Source organism: Lissotriton vulgaris, chromosome 9, assembly GCF_964263255.1.
Source record: "Lissotriton vulgaris chromosome 9, aLisVul1.2, whole genome shotgun sequence".
Taxonomy (NCBI): domain Eukaryota; kingdom Metazoa; phylum Chordata; class Amphibia; order Caudata; family Salamandridae; genus Lissotriton; species Lissotriton vulgaris.
In genome coordinates, this window is record NC_141697.1 from 1084588570 (window position 1) to 1084608206 (window position 19637).

Below are 19637 nucleotides of genomic sequence, written 5' to 3' on the forward strand. Positions count from 1 at the left end.
TAAATGTGAGGGGCTTATGGTCAGTCCGAATCGTGAACCTCAAACCCCATAGAAAAAACTTGAAATGTCTCATAGTGCAAAAGCAGGCTAAAACTTCCTGTTCAAGTACGGAGTAGTTCTTCTCTGGTTTTGAGAGACTCCTTGACGCAAAGGCAATGATCTTCTCATCACTTCCATCTTTCTGAAAGAGGGTGGCACCCAGCCCATTGTTCGAGGCATCAGTATCAAGAATAGTTTTCTTAGACGGGTCAAAAGTTCCTAATGCCGGAAAGTTGATCAGATCGTCCTTTAAGGCATTCACCACCACTTCTTGCTCTTCATTCCACTCAAACTCTTTGTTTTTCTTCAAGAGTTCTCTCATCGGTCCGCATTTTGCAGCAAAGTTATCAACGTACTTGAACATATACTCAATGAGCCCCAGGAAAGACTCAAGTTCTTCTTTTTTCCTCGGATGGGGAGCTTCTTTTACTGCTCAGATCAAGCTGCTCTTAGGCCTGAATCCATCTTCTGAGATTGAATGTCCCAGGTACTCAACTTGTTGTACTTTTATCTTGCACTTTTCCTTTTTTACTGTTAGACCAGCATCCATGAGTCTCTTAAAAACTTGCCTTAAAACACCATCATGTTCTTCTGAATTGTGGCTGTAGACCAAAATATCGTCTTGGAAACACATGGCCGTCTACACCTTCCAAGATCTTCTGCATTGCTTTTTGGAAAATAGCCGCAGCAGACGCAAGGCCAAAAGGCATTCTTTTAAACATAAATGCCCCGAAAGGTGTAATAAACGCCGTGAGTGGTCTTGAATCTGGATGAAGCTCGATCTGGTGGTACTCCTTAGATAAATCTTTCACACTAAAATACTTTGCCGGACCCATAGTGCTAAGCATTTCATTGGTAATGGGCAAGGGGTGTCTTTCTACCCAAATACTATCATTGAGACTGTGCAAGTCAACACAGACGAATTCCTTCTCCATTGGACTTGGCAGCGATAACTATCGGAGCCAACCACTCTGAACAGTCTATAGGTTGGATTATGTCTAAGTCACACAGCTTGCACAACTCCTTTTTCAGAGGATCTTTTAATTTGAGAGGCACTGGACGTAAACTGTGTACAACAGGTTTTGCATTGTATTTTAGCTTGATCTTATGTTGGAAATTGTGCAAACATCCTAATTCCTCATTGAATAGCTGCTTGAATTCTTCACAGATATTATCCCCCTTATGGAACTTTTGCGTGCACAGGACTTGTTCAGCACTATTGGGGTCTAAAATGATTCCTAGCTCTTTCTGGTGTACCCATCCTTAAAGATTAGAACCTGATTTTACTACATAGACCGTTCCATAAGTTTTCCTGTCCCTAAACTGCAGCTGCACATTTTTCATACCCAAAAGAGGAATGGTTCCTTTGTTGTAACCTGTTGGGGAAATATCTGGTGTTTTTAACTCACTAATCCTATTGTTACCCAGGGAAACATAATCATCCTTGTTTAGTATAGTGAACAGTGAACAAGAATCAGCATACATTTCTACACATTCATCATCAATGAATACTTCACATTTAGGATAAATAGAATTTACCATGTCATGACATCTTTCACTTGCAAGATACATTTTTCCATTTTTTGCTCTATACATTTCACTTCCTTACAAGTGACCTTCTCGTGGTTCCTTTCCTGTTCTCTTATGTGTAGTTCACGATCACGACACACCCTTGCAAAATGCCCTCTCCTATTGCATTTTTTACAAGTGACATACCTGGCAGGGCATTGGAAAAAAGTAGCAAAATGGTTATTACTGCCACACCTGTAGCACTTAGGACCCCTTTCTCTCTTATCTACTCTGATGTTAGCATTTTCCTTAAATTTCATCTTATACACGTCACTCTTGTCTTCTACATCATTAATATTTGCCACAACCTCACCATCAGGTTTCATTTCTTTTTCGCACCTTGCAGTGTGCTCAACTGACTTCGCTATTTCAATAGCTTCGCTTAGCCCTGGATTCTTTGCCAATAAGTTTTCTTGGATACGCGGATTATTAGTGCACCTCACTAGTTGGTCTCTTATTAATGAATCGGTGAGGTTGCCAAACTCACATAGTTGAGTAAGTCCCCACAAAGAGGCAATATAATTCTGCACTGACTCCTGTTTCCCCTGACTCCTTTTAAAAAACTTGTGGCATTCTAGAACTACATTTTCTCTATCTCAAAAATGTTTTTCTAGTTTCTCACAGAACATACCAAATGGCTGATTGAAACACCTATGTTCTGGTGTTCACACGGGCTTCTAAGTGAAATAACAAGGCCGTATTATCATGGTCATTATCGCCATTTTATCGGCAGTTTCTAACCAATAAAATGGCGATAATTGTAACACAGGTCTTTGATAATATGCACCTAACTTTACTGGTCAAAAAAAGAGCAATGAGCCATATTGTCAACAAAAGGCGATACATTATCGTCGCTTTTATCAGCAGGAAACTACTGATACAGGGGCGATAATGGGCTTGATAATATTCCCTTGTGAATAACCATAGGTGCCCAGGTTAACATCAGAACCTGGGCTGCTATGAGAAGTTACAAGGGCCTATTATCAAGCACATTATCGCCGCTTTATCGGCAGTTTCCGGTCGATAAAAGTGGCGATAATGTATCGCCTTTTGTTGATAATATGCTCCTTCATTTCTACGATAGTATGTAAAGCTTTTTCTTTTTTTTAGTGTAGTAGTTGTACTCTCTTCGCATGCTCAGCGTCGTTTCGAAGCCCACGTTTTCTTTTTCTTCAAGTTCAACAAGCAAACCTTTCTTTATATCAGTTAGTAAGTCTGTCGCTTTCTTTTCCCGGTTCATGTGTGTCATCCGCTACTGTACTTTTGTACAGTATTAATAGTCATATTTTTCATAAAATATATTTGAAAGGTAGTGCCGAGGCACCAAACGTTGATTACGTACTCCGTCCATCACCATTTTAGTAGTTTCTCACCGTAGTTTTTATTATATCTGTTGGTTAGAACTCAGTAGTTTTCAATCCTAGTCTTGAATATCTTACTATAGTATTTCAACATTATTTTTGTTGTGGGCCGTCATACTCCTCCCCCACAAAATAAAAGAAGTATGTAGTTTTTTTTATTAACTTTTATTAAACAATAAATATAAACGAAACTCAATTATAACTATATTAGAACTGGAAAAATAACTTAAACAATGTTATAAGCAAATTGTGAAATGGATAACAAAGGGTGTCCGATTGGTAATCTGCAAAAGAAAAAAGAAACTTAGAGTTTAGAATTATGTAGATGTGAGTAAATGAGCTGAAGCATTACGGGGCATATTATCAAGAACAGCGATAAAATTATCGCAGTTTCAGCGGCAGGAAATTCCAGCTAAAGCGGCGATAATGGGCTTGATAATATGCTGTTGTGAATTCCCATAGCAGTCCAGGTTCTGGTGTTAACCTGGGCTACTATGGGAATTCACAAGGGCATATTATCAAGCCCATTATCGCCGCTTTAGCCGCAGTTTCCTGCTGCTGAAACAGCGATAATTTTATTGCTGTTCTTGATACTATGCCTCTACAAGTTTTGGTAACTCTACGGTTTTACGTGTGCAGTGTGACTCGTACATTCCAGTTCTGTTATAGTACCTCATTCAAGTGGTGTCTATATGGAAGTGCCTACTGCTTTACTGACACCCGTTATGGCGACTCATTTCTAATGCATTCCTATGAAGGCTTTGTAGATCTAGGCCTCTGTGCTTACCGTTGTATAATATAAACCTTGAGGGTAAACATTTCAGGCAGTTGGTCTCACAACTTATTCTGAACAATTCTTCTACACGTCTACACGTCCAATACAGCAGTGTCTAAGTTTAAGAGAGAAAGAGAAATGGTGTCACAGAGAGTGAGAGAAAGAGAAGGCGAGAAAAAACAACATTAAAACTGTGTGGCAGAGTCTGGAGTTGAGATTTTTTCTTGAAAAGTCAGATGTAGATTTACTAGCTCCTTGCATCACTTTACCCATGTTAAAAGTGACTCAAAAGTGGCGTAATAAGGTTGTGGATCTGTTTGTCAGACTGTTGTAACCTATCTGTTGTCACTGCTTGGAGGTAATTATAAATTTTACAGAGAAGGTGCTGTTCACCACGCACTCTGGGTCATAATATCAAGCCTAGGCGACAAAATTATCGCCACTTTATCGGCAGGAAAGTGTCACTAAAGTGGCGATAATGGGTTTGATAATATGCTCTATGGAATTCCAATCGAAGCTCATGTTAGATGTCCTTCACATATAACATGAGCTTCGATTGGAATTCAATAGAGCATATTATCAAACCTATTATGGCCACTTTAGCGGCAGTTTGCTGCCGATAAAGTGGCAATAATTTTGTCGCCAAGGCTTGATAATATGGCCCTCTCCCGTATCACAAATAAAGCTAACACTACAGTTTTACGAGTGCAGTGCACCTGGTACATTTTACTTGTTATAATGCCGCGTTCAAGTGGTGTTTATATGGAAGTGCCTACTGCGTTACTAACACCCGCTATGCCAAATTATTTCTAATGCATTTCTATGAAGGATTTGTAGATCCAGGCCTCTGTGCTTACTGTTGTATAAACCTTGCAGCCAAACACATACGGTAGTAGACTTCACAACTTCACTTCAACAATTCTTCTACACGTCCAAGCAGACAGCAGTGTCTATGTTTAGGAGAGAAAGAGAAATGATGTCACAGAGAGTGAGAGAGAGAGAGAGAGAAAACAATAGAATTGTGTCGCAGAGTCCGGAGTTGAGATTTTTTCTTGAAAAGTCAGACGTAGATTTACTAGCTCCTTGCATCACTTCACCCATAGTAAAAGTGACTCAAAAGTGGCGTAATAAGGTTGTGGATCTGTTTGTCAGACTGTTGTAAGCTATCTGTTGTCACTGCTCGGAGGTAATTATAGATTTTGCAGAGAAGCTGCTGTACACTACGCACTCTGGGCCATAATATGAAGCCTCGGCGACAAAATTATCGCCACTTTATCGGCAGGAAAGTGTAGCTAAAGTGGCGATAATGGGTTTGATAATATGCTCTATGGAATTCCAATCGAAGCTCATGTTAGATGTTTTTCACATCTAACATGAGCTTCGATTGGAATTCAATAGAGCATATTATCAAACCTTATATGGCCACTTTAGCGGAAGTTTGCTGCCAATAAAGTAGCGATACATTTGTTGCCAAGGTTTAATAATATGGCCCTCTCTCCTTTCATGAATAAAAGTTACACTACAGTTTTACGAGTGCAGTGTACCTGGTATATTTCAGTTGTTATAGTGCCGTGTTCAAGTGGTGTCTATATGGAAGGGCCTACTCGTTACTGATGCCCGTCATGGCGACTTATTTCTAATGCATTGCTATGAAGGCTTTGTAGATCTAGGCTGCTGTGTTTACCTTGTATAAAGAGTGCGGCCACCGGAGTTAACCATTTGACTTGAACTCTGCTTCTATACGTCGAAGTATATTCAATAAGTTGCAGAGAATTCCATTGCTGTTGCTCGATAGGCCGTGGTTGCTTCTGAACGATGTTTGGTGAAGGAAACAAAAGAACATTTTGATTAGTCATCATAAATTGAGTTGTGTAACTACTATCAAAAGTGAATTTTAATGTGGGTTCTTAATATTCCATAGTTAAGACTGTTGCAGCTCCAGAAAACAAAGGAAGATCAATAGGTTAATAGAGGCCTGGGACGGCCTCGTGATGCAGAAAAAAAAATACTATCATGGACGCACAATTAATAATAATAGAGGCCTAAGCACGTGGCATAGTACAGAAATATGACACAGAAATGTATGCCACACAATTTTTAAGATTAGAAGTGTATAGGACCTCGTGACTTATAAAGAAATATTTCAATTATGTAAGTACAATTTAAAACCATTGAGGGGTAGGAAAGCCATATGAAGGATAAAAAAATTGCATTATGCATATACAAATTACTGTGGAGGCTGATGTTGTGACGTCTTCTCTTACCTTTGCTTCTGTCGACTTTTGTCATGACTTGAAAGGCTGCGGTTTCGCTGAGTCTGGGGTGTTTTCAACAGTCTGTCTGTCACTGCAGCAGAGGCAGGCAAAAGAGAGCGTGCTCACATCAGTGCCCGCTTTATATGGGAACCGCGGGGGCTGACCACTCCAAGCCCAGGACCGTCATTGGTAGCGTTTTCGCAGTCTGCAAGAATGATGGCCCTGGAGGACATGCCATTGGGTAATGTATTCATTTCCAGGCTAAATGATAGCAAGCATTCTAGGTGGTGGCATGTGGGTAGTGTGGGCGGGCGTGCACCGCGCATGTGCAAGTATGAGTGTGTGCACTAACAATTACCAACAGAGAGAGATGGGGGCGGTCTTATAATGTACGCAGAGGCAGGCCCAGAATCGGATCTGCAATGAGTCAGCACTTCTAATCATTCTCTTTAGCGCGCCCTGAGCTCCGATTTGTCACTCAGAGGGTGATTGCACCATAGTTTGTACTGCTTATCATACTCAGTGTGTACCCACGCATACGGTACGAATATGCTTTGACGTTACGCGTCGCATTAAAGCTTCGGTGTGACGTCATGTACGACGTTCTGTACGCGAAAGGCGGCAATGTTTTTACTTGGTTTAAAATATTTATGTATTTAATGTACATACTAAAGGCAGACATTTGGGATAACTATGATTTTTTTTAAATTCTTGTAATAATCATATTTTACTTTTAAAAAGAATTACACAAATCGCGGTAGAACATCATGCGTACTCGTAATGAAAGAGCTGCGCAAGCGCATTATAAGCGTACGCAAAGCCATGTGACTTTAAAAGTAGAGATTTGATTGCTTCATAACTTTTCCTATTGCGACTGTTGAAAGTTCCGTCCCTTTATATTTATTCGACTTTGGCTTTCTAAGAAGAAGCATTTGTTCTGAGAATCTTCTCAAATAGAAGGAAGATCACAATAGTAAGAGCAATGGAGTCATCTTCCAGCAGTTCTTCAGAGGGAGATTTCATTCCTGAAGAACGTCCAAAAGAGAGGAAAGAAGCTCTAATTTGGAAGTTTTTCACTATTCCAGAAGGTCAAAAAAAGTTTAATGCTCCAAAAGTAACCTGTAAAATTTGCGAAACAACTCTTTCAAGGGGTGATCCATGTATAAAATACTCCTTTGGCACAGCAAATATGGTGCGACACGTGAAGAACTTGCACCCCAAGAACTTTGCTCGAGCTGCAAGACGGAGGTTGCACGAGAACCCACCTGCTACTGCACTAAGCACATAAACTGCGGCCCACACCCAGTGTACCCTCTAACCCGTGCGCCTGGGCGCCCGCGCACTCTTAAGGCACCAAGCGTGCAGTGCCTCTTGTGAAGCGCGCACACGTTCTGACCGCCGCCCGCTTTCACAACACGAGCGGCGAAAAATGGCAATTTACTGGTTGCCTGAGGCCCTACAAATGCCCTCAATCAGCCCGCAGCCGCTCTCTATTCAGAAAAGCCACGTATCAATTCCAAAAGCATTACGTGTGCTTTACACATCATGCTTTTGGACTTGCTGCATTTCTTTTCTAAATAGAGCGCAGCCATAGGGTGTGTTTATGTGTGTGGGGGCTGTAGCGTTACTGCTCCATGCCTAAACAAAAGCTTACCGGCTCCAGGAGGGGTCGCGGAAACGCTGCTCAGACGCTGCTCGTACTGCCTTTGCCATACAGCGCTGCTGGGTCCTTGACGTTGTGGTCGCCCCCGCCGCCGTGCAGCGCCATCGCACGGCCGCGGAGCGGAGCGGACCACAACTCCCAGCGAGCCCTGCAACATCCTCCGCCCACTTCCTCCACAAGCGCCAGGAGGCGCTACTAAAGGCGGCAGCTCCCGGAGAGGAGCGGGGGCCTAAACAAAAGCTTACCGGCTCCAGGAGGGGTCGCGGAAACGCTGCTCAGACGCTGCTCGTACTGCCTTTGCCATACAGCGCTGCTGGGTCCCTGACGTTGTGGTCGCCCCCGCCGCCGTGCAGCGCCATCGCACGGCCGCAGAGCGGACCACAACTCCCAGCGAGCCCTGCAACATCCTCCGCCCACTTCCTCCACAAGGGCCAGGAGGCGCTACTAAAGGCGGCAGCTCCCGGAGAGGAGCGGGGGCCTAAACAAAAGCTTACCGGCTCCAGGAGGGGTCGCGGAAACGCTGCTCAGACGCTGCTCGTACTGCCTTTGCCATACAGCGCTGCTGGGTCCCTGACGTTGTGGTCGATAGAGCTCCAGCTGCAGCCCAAACCCCCTTCTGACCACCCACACCCTTCCAAACTCAGGGACACAGGAGCAGCCTCGTCACACCCACTGGAACAAGCAGGAACAACCCCGCCCCACGGTGCCACCCGTCGTCACACCTAGGAACTGTTTGCATTGACACGCAAAACAAAGTGAAACAAGGCATGATGTGTAGGAATCTGCAGCCTGCCATCAGACGTCGGCGAGCATCCAGTACGGTTACAACAAGCGTATAAATATGAAAGCCCACACATGAGACTTTGAGGAGTTTGCAGAGAAGGACAACCATTGCACAAGATCTAGGATGACTCCTGTCTAAATCTCCAAACAGGTCCAGCAATACATCGAACAACATGTGTACAGGACAGGTGATGCCAGACCTTTCCTCGCACTTTGAAACGTGGCTCTTCAGCAACCATGAAGAAGTTGAAGAGACTTCTGGGCAGTATCAATTTACAAACCTAGCGTGCACAGACAGGAGTGCAACATTTTAATCTATGCTAGATGAACACTTCTGAGTTCCCATGCTACCATTTTGTTTGCTGGAGGCTTTTCTCCAAAAGCCGATTGGGCATTGGGGAAGCCAAAATAACTTCGTTTTCAGCTGCAGCACACTAGCACCAAGCACGTTTTCACATCATGACCAGCCTAAAGCGGTCCCAGACTGATAGAGCAGTTGCTAGTGTGGCACAGGCTATTGGTGCAGATGTATCTTCCAAAGCCCGCTCTGATGATTTTTATGAGACGTTTCAGGTCACAGAATGGCACTTTAGGGTCTTCAGCAATGTCTCCTGTTCCCATCATATTTCTGCCACGCCTGGTGTTCCTAAGTTGGGAGTTCAGGCCACGATTGCTGACTGGCCACCTCGAAAAGGATAAGTAAGTAAATGCAAGCAGTAAGGCAGTCATTTGCAGAAATTTCTTTGTCATCCCCATGAAGGCTAAGAATCGTTCTGCCGTTAGACATGTTACCAAATTACACTGGCACAGAAGCTGTCCTTTCAAATTTAATTACTATCGGCAGATTCCCTTTATATGATATATTTTATTTGTACTGTATTGTTTTCTCTTAAAATGTATTTCATCTCTTGGCATCAGAGTCCTTAAGGAACATGTTTTATATTTATTTGTAAAAGACAGTATATCCCATTAACCAATTCTAGAGGCAAAGCTCATCGTACTCAAAGATAGCGGTATTTGTCATACTCCAAGTAATTCTAGTAATTATTTTGAAAGAAGATGCAGCAGTTATTATCAAAAATGTAACAAAAGTAGTCCAGGGTGAAACTTTATTGAGACCAGCCAAAATGTCTGAAGTTTTTTCATCCAACATTGTGCAAAATTTAGTAAAGTTTTCAAAATGTTATATTATTCAAGTTTAGGTAAATTATGCATGCAGTGTCGGAATCCAGGAGAAGGCACTGGAATGGATCGTCTCCTTCCTCAGCGGAAGGACACAGAGAGTCCGCCTACCACCGTACAAGTCAGAGGCCACCGAACTCATCTGCGGCGTACCCCAAGGTTCCTCGCTGAGCCCAACCCTCTTCAACGTCTACATGAGCCCCCTCGCGACCATCGCACGCCAACACAACCTTAACATCATCTCCTACGCCGACGACACCCAGCTGATCCTCTCCCTGACCAACGACCCCGCCGCCGCCAGAGCCAACCTTCACAAAGGAATGAAAGAGGTAGCCGAGTGGATGTCGACCAGCCGCCTGAAGCTGAACTCGGACAAGACGGAAGTCCTCATCCTGGGATCCTCGCCCTCCGCCTGGGACGACTCCTGGTGGCCCCCCGCCCTGGGCACCGCACCCAAACCGACAGACCACGCACGCAACCTGGGCTTCATCCTGGACTCCTCCCTCTCCATGACCAGGCAAGTCAACGCCGTATCCTCGTCCTGCTTCAACATCCTGCGCATGCTACGGAAGATCTTCAGGTGGATCCCCACCGAGACCAGGAAGACGGTCACCCAGGCCCTCGTCACCAGCCGACTGGACTACGGCAACGCCCTCTACGCCGGAACCACCGCCAAGCTCCAGAAGAGACTCCAACGGATCCAGAACGCCTCTGCCAGACTCATCCTCAACGTCCCACGACACAGCCACATCTCCGAACACCTGAGAGACCTGCACTGGCTCCCGGTCAACAAGAGAATCACCTTCCGTCTCCTCACCCACGCTCACAAAGCCCTTCACGACCAAGGGCCGAGCTACCTCAACAACCGCTTCAACTACTACGCTCCCAAACGACACCTCCGATCAGCCAGTCACGCCCTCGCCACCGTCCCCCGCATCCGAAGAGCGACGACAGGAGGAAGGTCCTTCTCCTACCTGGCCGCCAAGACCTGGAACTCCCTCCCGACCGACCTACGCCTGACCCAAGACCACCTCGCCTTCAGGAAGAAGCTCAAGACCTGGCTGTTCGAGCAGTAGCAGCACCCCCCCCCCCAGCGCCTTGAGACCCTCCGGGTAAGTAGTGCGCTCTACAAATGCCTATGATTGATTGATTGATTGATTGATGCAGGGAGAAATCACTTGCGCTGTGCTCACTGGTCTCTCACATAATTTTTTTATGCTAGTAAGCCCTCGAGTGAAAAAGTAATGGGAGATACTTAGGAGTATATTCATGAAGGGGTTTTGGGTCTTGTTTGCACCACACAACATGGAGAAAAGAAATGCAGCAAGTTTTTATATAGTGCGAACTCAACCGAAAAAGTATTGTAGTGCTTTACATGATTTATAATTACATATTTTTTTGTATGCATGGGGAGATTAATTGATTTGCCCAGAATCACAGGATTTTAGGCTGATCTGAGACTAAAAACCCATCTCCAAAATCGACAGCTCAAGCATTAAGCCACAACCCCAACCACAAGAGCGGAAGCATTTTCATTATTATATACAACTTGATTCAAAAAACAACAATTGATAAAGCCAATTGTCTTGGCCAGGGCTTGAGTCAGGGTACCACGCGGGTGGACGGCATCCCCCACTTATTTTGCCGGGAGCTCGATAACTGGAGCAAATGGAGCCACACATTCACTCTTTGGCCTCTCTGGGGTGAGATCGAAGCCCATTCAGAATGCTGCTCACGCACTGGCTTCTCTGATGCAATCGCATCCAAGGGGTGAGTGAGGGGAGGCAATGACAGAGGCAGCAAAATATCAGTAGAGTGGCACACTATATGATGCACTCATTTTTAGCTTTGTTGCTTTGAAGCCACACCCTTAATTGCATTGGTTACGCCCCTTTGAAAGATCCCCGAGTATTTTCATCCCACTCAAAGCCCTGGTCTACAAGCGCGATCAGGTTCTTGGCGCACATAGCCTTGGCTGCAGCGCACAGAGACCTTACTTTGCCGCACACAGAGGAAAATAATTAGAGGGAACATTGTCCACAACTACATATTGATTCTGACTTTGCTAAAGTTAAAATTCTATGCATTTATTGCGATAAACTTTTGTGTTATGGGGAACAGTCTATAGACTTGATGAAACGCAGGATCCGGGATAATTGCTGTCCTCGACATTAGTTGTTCTTTTTTTCATTCTTTTGTTCCGCTTGGAATTTTTTGAGAAAACACAAAAAAAAATACAAAACAAAAAAAAAATGTTCTTTTTAGAACTACCTTCACTGGTCAAAGAAAGAACTATATTTCTATGTTAGTGTGTACAAGTTTGTCAGAATGAATGTGTAGTTCATAAATGAATAAATGAATATGGGCCTGATTCACAGAACTAACTTAAGACAAAGTCCTAAACGTACCCCTTTTGGTATTCACAGAAGTTAGGATTTTGTCCTATGTTTGTCTTAAGACAGACTTAAGACAGACTTAAGTTAGGATTTTGTCTTAAGTCTGTGTTAAGTCTGTCTTAAGTTTGTCTTAAGACAAACTTAAGACAAAATCCTAACTTCTGTGAATACCAAAAGGAGTAAGTTTAGGATTTTGTCTCAAGTTAGTTCTGTGAATCGCCCCCTATGTTACTAGTGTATGGAGAATGTGAAAGTGCAGAACTATAGGGAAATGCTACAGCATAAATCAATCAGGTGTTTATCTATAGTATACTGTAGTATGTCCAAAGCACTTGAATGTATCATAAGTACATAAATATGTTACAAGTCTACGTTTCAATTTGCGCTGCTGGTGAAAGTGCCTGGGTGAATTTGTCTGTGTTAGGGGAAGATTTACAATCCCCTTGTGCATCTTTTACACAGCCGTTGCGTCACTTTTGTGACACAGCGGTGGTGCAAAAGATGTGCCATGGTGTGTGCTATTAAAAATGTGACGCATCTGGAGGGTGTATTACATTGTAAAGCGCTGCGCCAGAAGAGGCTTTCTTGTGCAGAAGGGGGTGCAGCAAGGCCTCCTAAAAGTGAAATGTATAACATTTTATTCAGTGACATTTGAGATTATGCTGCGTCAAAACCTTGCACATGCTTGAAGCAGGTGTAAGGATTGCTACAGCATTGTGAACATAGGGCCCCAAGAGAATGCTGGAGCTGTGTTATACTTGCAACCGACGTCAAGCAATAATTCATCCAAAAATTAGTTTGCAATTTAGTTTTGTTATTATTTTATAATAAGAATATGAAATATAATCAAAAAAATAAAATAAATATAAATATTTATATTAAAAATATAAGAAATTAGTATAAAAAGAAAGACATAATAATTAATACATTTATAAATTATCATTTACAAAACTTTTGAAATTCACTGAAAAAGCCAAAGGTTTCACACACATTATAGTTAAGAATTAGCATTTAAAAAACCTTAAAAATTCATTGAAAAAAACATAGGTTTCACACGTTATAGTTAGCTGAACATTTCTCTCATACAAAACCTTTGAAATTCCTCTGTTATAGTTAGCTCAGCTAACTATACCTTGCGCGCCCCCAATGCACTGCTGATGACGTCACATATTACATCACTCATGACATGGTCAGTGATATCACACATGACATCACTGATGTCATGATCTCTTCAGTAGACACAGCTTCTGCTAGTTTTTATTGCAATAGAAAGTACTCGAATGGGTCATCGCCTAAGTATTTGTACAGTTAATCAAAATTCTACAATTTGCGTCTTGTCTTTCTGCACATGCAGTTCACTTGAGAAAAATAAAATAAAATAAAATGCCTGCAACTTGAAACCAGCAAAGAGTCAGTTTCTCCGTGCGTGCGCAAGAGCGTTTGGGAGTTTTTGTTTATATATATATATATATATATTACCTACTGGCTATCGCCAGTAGGTATATATAGTTAGGATTAATTCCCTATGGGATTTCTGAAAATTCTATGTCTAATAACTTTGGCGTTTGTGGACGGAATCGGCTGAAATTTTCAGGAAAATGGCACATTTTGTTTCTGAGCAGCCGCTGAAAATTTGGTGGGGTTTCGTCAAGGGGGGGCTGAGAAAAAAGGGGGGTCCCAAAACGCGTTTTTTCCATTGAGTTTTCCATAGGGCGGTTGGACTCACTTTTAGCTCGAACGGCTGAATGGATTTGCACGAAACTTGGCAAAATTGTAGGGACTGTTAGCCCGATGTGCCTTTGCTAGGTCTCAATATATGTGCTTCAGTGGATTTTGAGAAATTAACGTTTAAATCAAGATATATATCTGTAACAGCGCTCCGGGCAGCGATCCGGTCCGCTTACCTTTCGCGTTTCGGAACTTTGCGCGCAGAAAGCTGATTGGCTCTCCGGTGTCTGTCAACATTCTAAACAGTCCGGAGCGGCCGCCATCTTGTCTCTCGGTAGGATCGAGAGAGAAGAAGAGGTGAAAAACGAAAGGGGAATTTAATGAAAGGGGGCAAGGTATCCCCCTCTTGACCCCCTAGGAATGTTGTTGGGGTTATTAAAGGGTCCCGTGGGGAAAAGAAAAAAAAATGATTTTTCACGGTAGAAGCGCTTCACGGGCCGCGAACTGGGCCGCAAACTGGTAGCGAAACGGGAATTCGCCATTTTGTGCTTCGTTAATTAAATTACTAGGTATAAGGGGGTGCGGGAGACGTATCCTAATCCCCTATGTTTCCTGAGGGTGGCTGAGGAGGCTGATATATGTTGATACATCTCTTCCAGCGGCTGTGCGTGAGCTTTTTTTTTTTTTGCTGCGTGACAGTCCGGAGCGGCCGCCATCTTGTCTCTCGGTAGGATCGAGAGAGAAGAAGAGGTGAAAAACGAAAGGGGAATTTAATGAAAGGGGGCAAGGTATCCCCCTCTTGACCCCCTAGGAATGTTGTTGGGGTTATTAAAGGGTCCCGTGGGGAAAAGAAAAAAAAAATGATTTTTCACGGTAGAAGCGCTTCACGGGCCGCGAACTGGGCCGCAAACTGGTAGCGAAACGGGAATTCGCCATTTTGTGCTTCGTTTTAATTGTTTAGAGACAAAAATTATCGCCGCACATCGGCCACAATGCATGAATATCGTTGAAAAGTCAGCGATATTCATGCATTATCCAGCAAATGCTCTTAGCCGTGTTATCCACCTTCCATTGGATAACATGGTTAAAAACTGCTCTGTGCGTGAGCTTTTTTTTTTTTTTTTATTTTTTTTTGCTGCGTGACGTTTGTTAACGTTCGATTCGATGGAAATCAGGAAGTGTTGACCACCATTTTGTCACTGCGAGTAAATATTTTGTTATAAATGAATCCTTATTGATAAACATTGTCTGCGCCATCTTGCGTTTTGTCCAATGCCACAATTTTGTCGTGCACGGCAGCCATTTTAGATGCCTTGACCAGGGCCACTCTCTGCACGCCGCCGATTCTCAGCATGGCTCCCCACCCTCGCACGCATCTCCCCCACGCAATGGTCACCCCCGCTCTCTCTCTCATGCATGGGCCATATACTTCCCCCATCTGCGCTGCTCTTCTCTGAGAATCACACCCTGTGCCCGCTCGACACCTCCCTTTCACCCTATTCACTACCGCACCCTCTGACACTCCTCTTCCTCTGTGTACGATTGTCCAGGCCGGACCTAGGCTATCACCTAGCCCTGCGGATGTAGTTTATGGCCCCAGCTGTAGAGTATCCAGACATGCCAACCCTCCCGATTCAGGCGTGAGACTACTGATTTCAGTGCTAGTCTTTCGCTTCCCGATTCCTGCAAGGAAAAACCCGGGGGCATATTACCAACAACTAGCGGTAATTTTTGTCTCTAACTTGTTTAGAGACAAAAATTATCGCCGCACATCGGCGAATTTTATCGCACATGAACCTTGCTATTAGCAAGGTTTATCGCAAATGCGATAAAAAACGGCCGCAATGCATGAATATGGTTGAAACGTCAGCGATATTCATGCATTATCCAGCAAATGCTCTTAGCCATGTTATCCACTTTGAGGTTCCGTGGCAATCGTAAGTGGTGTTTTTTTAACTCACACGAATATGGTCGAGTCTGGTATCTAAGAACCGCAAATGACTAGTTTAGTAAGTGTGCGCAGTTTCGCTGTGCTAACCTAAACCGTTCGTCTGTTACATGGGTATTTCTATCTGTACCCATGGGTTCCATCTTAGATACGGCATCCATTTTGTCTCTTGCCCTCAAGTAGCCAGCGAACGGACGCTGTCCGCTTCGCGACCCTGGGACTCCCAAGATATTTGCGGAAGACACATGTTCTTTGTAAGTGTCTTTATGACAAGGGGGATGTTACTGTAAGGCAGATGGTGCCGCTCAAGGCTCATCTTGCCGCACGGACTTATTGTCTCAGCCGTGCATCTCATTAGGCACGTCCCTTTGATGCCTGTATCTCGTGTTTCCCGATACCTCCCCTTTTACACCCTTTCCGATCTCCCCACTGTCTCCGTCTTCCTCTACACCTGTCCTTGTTCCTATTTTCGATCTGTTTATTACCGATTGGAATGCACTAATGTTGGGAAGATGGGTTTTTACAGTTGGGAACCGCCAAATGTTTCCGCACTTATGTTCCGGACCTCATGTGTTTCAAAGTGACCAAAGCGACCCCTCCGGGGGATAATGGTGGGAACCAGGTTGTAAACTTTTGTTCAATGTAATCCTATGGGTAAAAACTGTATAAAAGGAGCGATCTACAGAACCAATTTGAAGCAGTCTCCCCAAGTTGCATGTGTGTTGCTTGTCGTGACTACTGTGTTCCCTGCAGTAAATAAACCTTGAATCTTTGACGTCGAAGGAAGTGTCCCGTGTCTCTGTGATTCGTACGCCGGAGCAGGTTACCCACGAAGGTTTCAGGTGTTGTGCCCTGGCACCGCTGGGTCCTACAGAACCCAGTCCTTCAGTTGGCGCCCAACGTGGGGCTGCATCAGTGGTACCGGTCCAAGCCCGACGATCGTGAGGAACTTCGTGTGAAATCTCCGAGGGAAGGTGCACTCCGCTTCATCGATCCTGTTGTCGAAATAAGTGGCCCGAAGACTTTTCCCGCGAAGATTCCCGCCTCCTGACGGCTGCGACGGACTGCTGCCCTGACTGTAGACCTGTTTTGGCGCCTGGCGTAGACCTTGGTATAGCGAGACGATAGACGGGCCTTCCTGGTGACGCCACTGATCTTTGAGTTAAGTATTTGTGGGTCGCTCCCAGAGTTCTTGGTTGTTGACACTTTAGCGAGTGTTTTTGTTGTTAACGCTGTGTGAGTGTTTTTGTCGGTGACACTTTGCTAGCGTTTTGTTGTTGTGTTATTTGACAACTGCAGCCGCCAAAGACCGAGGGTTTTGTTCTTTGCTGGGACTTGGTAAATCCCGTAACCCTTGAAGTTTGTGAAACTCGGCTAGTGTGCAAGATGCCTGGTCGCAGTACTTTGTTCAGTTGTTTCAGACCTTGTGGTACGGATTCCCGACTGGAGGACTCGTGTCCGATACCTCCGGTTGGAACTCCCACTTATGAACTATATAGCAAGCATGGGCTAGGCCCGATTACCTTTAATGATTATTGGATTAAATATACAAAGAAGGACGGCGACCTTCGTTGGCCACCTCATGGTAGCCTCGAGGCCCCGATCTTAGATAATTTAGAGATTAAATTGTTCGAACGAAAATCAAGGCCGGCCATGTTTGATGCCTTTCGGTTGTGGCGCAAAGAAGCCCGACAGAAAGAAATCAGACAGACTAAACGTACTCAGCGAGATAATGTTGCTACTATAGTGAAGAAAGCTGAGCAGTTTCAGCGTGATAAGGAGGTTAAGGATAAGGAAGTGTTTGACAGACTACAGCGTATGACTGTAGATAAATGTTATCCTGCTTTGCCTACGGAGTCGGAAAAGAAGGGAGAGCCAGTTGAGGATCCTTTAATGTCTTATCTTATGAAGTCGCCACCTCCGTACGTACAGGGTACCGCAGCTGCAGCTCCTGTGGTTCCTGCCGTACCTATTCTTCCGCCTATTCCTCCTCAGCCTGTTCCTCAGCCTGCCCCCGCTCTTCCGACTGTTCCTGCTCCTTTGCCCGTTTCTATCCCTACTGCTCCTCCGCTTCCACATACTCCTGCTCCCGCTGCTGCTCCTGTTTTGTTGACTCCTGCTGTTGCTACTGTTTCTACTCCTTCTCTTGTTAGTCCTGTATCGTATCTTTCTCCTTCTACTCGTAGTCGTAATTCTCCCCTTGCTGCTAGCTTCTTTCATTCGCTTGGGCCTGTTCATGGGTCCGCTAGCTCCGATGGTCCTCAGAGACGTAGTCAGCTTCCTGGAAACAGAGAACGCGTTGCACTGTATAATATGGCGATGGGTTGGATGGTAAACCCTCTTAGAAATCCGCCCCGTGTTGTACTCGAAACATTCTGTCAATTTAATATACCTACCCAAAGATACGTGTTCGATGAAATGTGTAAGTTCCTTCGCGATCAGATAGAGGCTGATGCGCCTGACGAGGTGCTGACCGCCCTGTCTGAGCTTCAGCTTCAGTTCTCACATGGACTGATAGTAGATACTAATGTTCGACGTGCTATTGAGCGGTTGCTATCTCTTCGCCCCGCTCCGATACCTCATGCATTGTTTGTCGAGGATATTGAAAAACAACCAGACGAGTCTGGCCAATATCCCATGCGTGAAGTTCCGCCGGTTTGGATACCAGCAAATCCAACTGCTCAACCTCCGACATTGGCGTACTTCCAGAGAATATGGATACACCTCCCATGGAAATGCTCGGAAGTGTTACAGGTGAAGCAATCTTTGCCTGACCCACGCAAGAATCCTACAGGGTATTACAAAGAATTATCACAGCTTGTAGATGCTACGGTAATGAATCTTGCCTATATCGACATGTTGTTTGGCAATGTAGTACCGCAACCGGTATGGGCTAAGATTCGTCATGAAAATCACCCGGCTGAATTAGGTGGTGCTTGGGCTGCCATTGTAGCAGCAGACGCCGGACAAGTAGCTGCTACTAAACCCGACCAGTTGATTCTTGACCTTCCTCAAAGGATTATTACGCTAATGAAAACTCTTATGCCAGCTATGAAGGTGAACTGGGACAAATTGTCAGCTTGTAAGCAGAAGAAAGATGAGAGTGTTTCCGACTTCTTTACGAGGTTTGAGGAGGCATTCATCGACCATAGTGGTCAAGATATGGGTACCGAGGGTGGACAGAGATTGTTTGTGGATAAATTTGTTGCAAACTTATTGCCCGATTTGAGCAATAAATTAAAGAATTCAGAGAGTGCGTGGGCCGTTTCTACTTCGGCTCAGATATTGGCTACAGCACAATATTATGAGAATAGAGAGAAAGAAGAGAGCGACCGTGTTGATAAAAAGACGAAAGAGCTTAAAACTAAAGTGTTGCTTCAGCAAGCGTATCCTCCACGTTCAAACCAGAATGCATCCCAACAGAATAGATCGCAGTCGCAATCGAATCGATCGCAGCCGCGTAACGATTCCTCCTCCCAAAGATCATCGTTAGGGTACAATCAATGTGCCTATTGCAGACAAGAGGGTCACATTAAATTCAATTGCCCTGTTTTGAATGAACGTAATAGTGGTAACTCATCTAGAGGAGGTCGTGGTGGTTCGCAGCAAACATCACGTGGTAGAGGTCGTGGTGCTCAGAATGACCGTTCTGATAACTCCTCCAATAACAATAATTGTTTCGATCAGCGTGGATCATCGCAAGGACGATCTGCGCAGTATAATGTAGACGACTATTACGTCGATCAGGGAACTGACGACAGTAATTACTAGGACAGCCAAAGACAAGGAGAGGGAGTGGTATCAGTTCCGGTTGATCAGAGAGGGCCTTACGTCGCAGTTGCTACATCGGGCGTCGTTGAGCCTTTTCTGTTGGACACTGGTGCAGCGAAAAGTTCTATTCAGCGTTCGAAACTCCCTGGCGCACTTTTGTCTGGCTTAACAAATGTTTCCGTTGGATTCTCTGGCGCCCCCGTTAGCAATCCAGTTTCGTGCCCTTT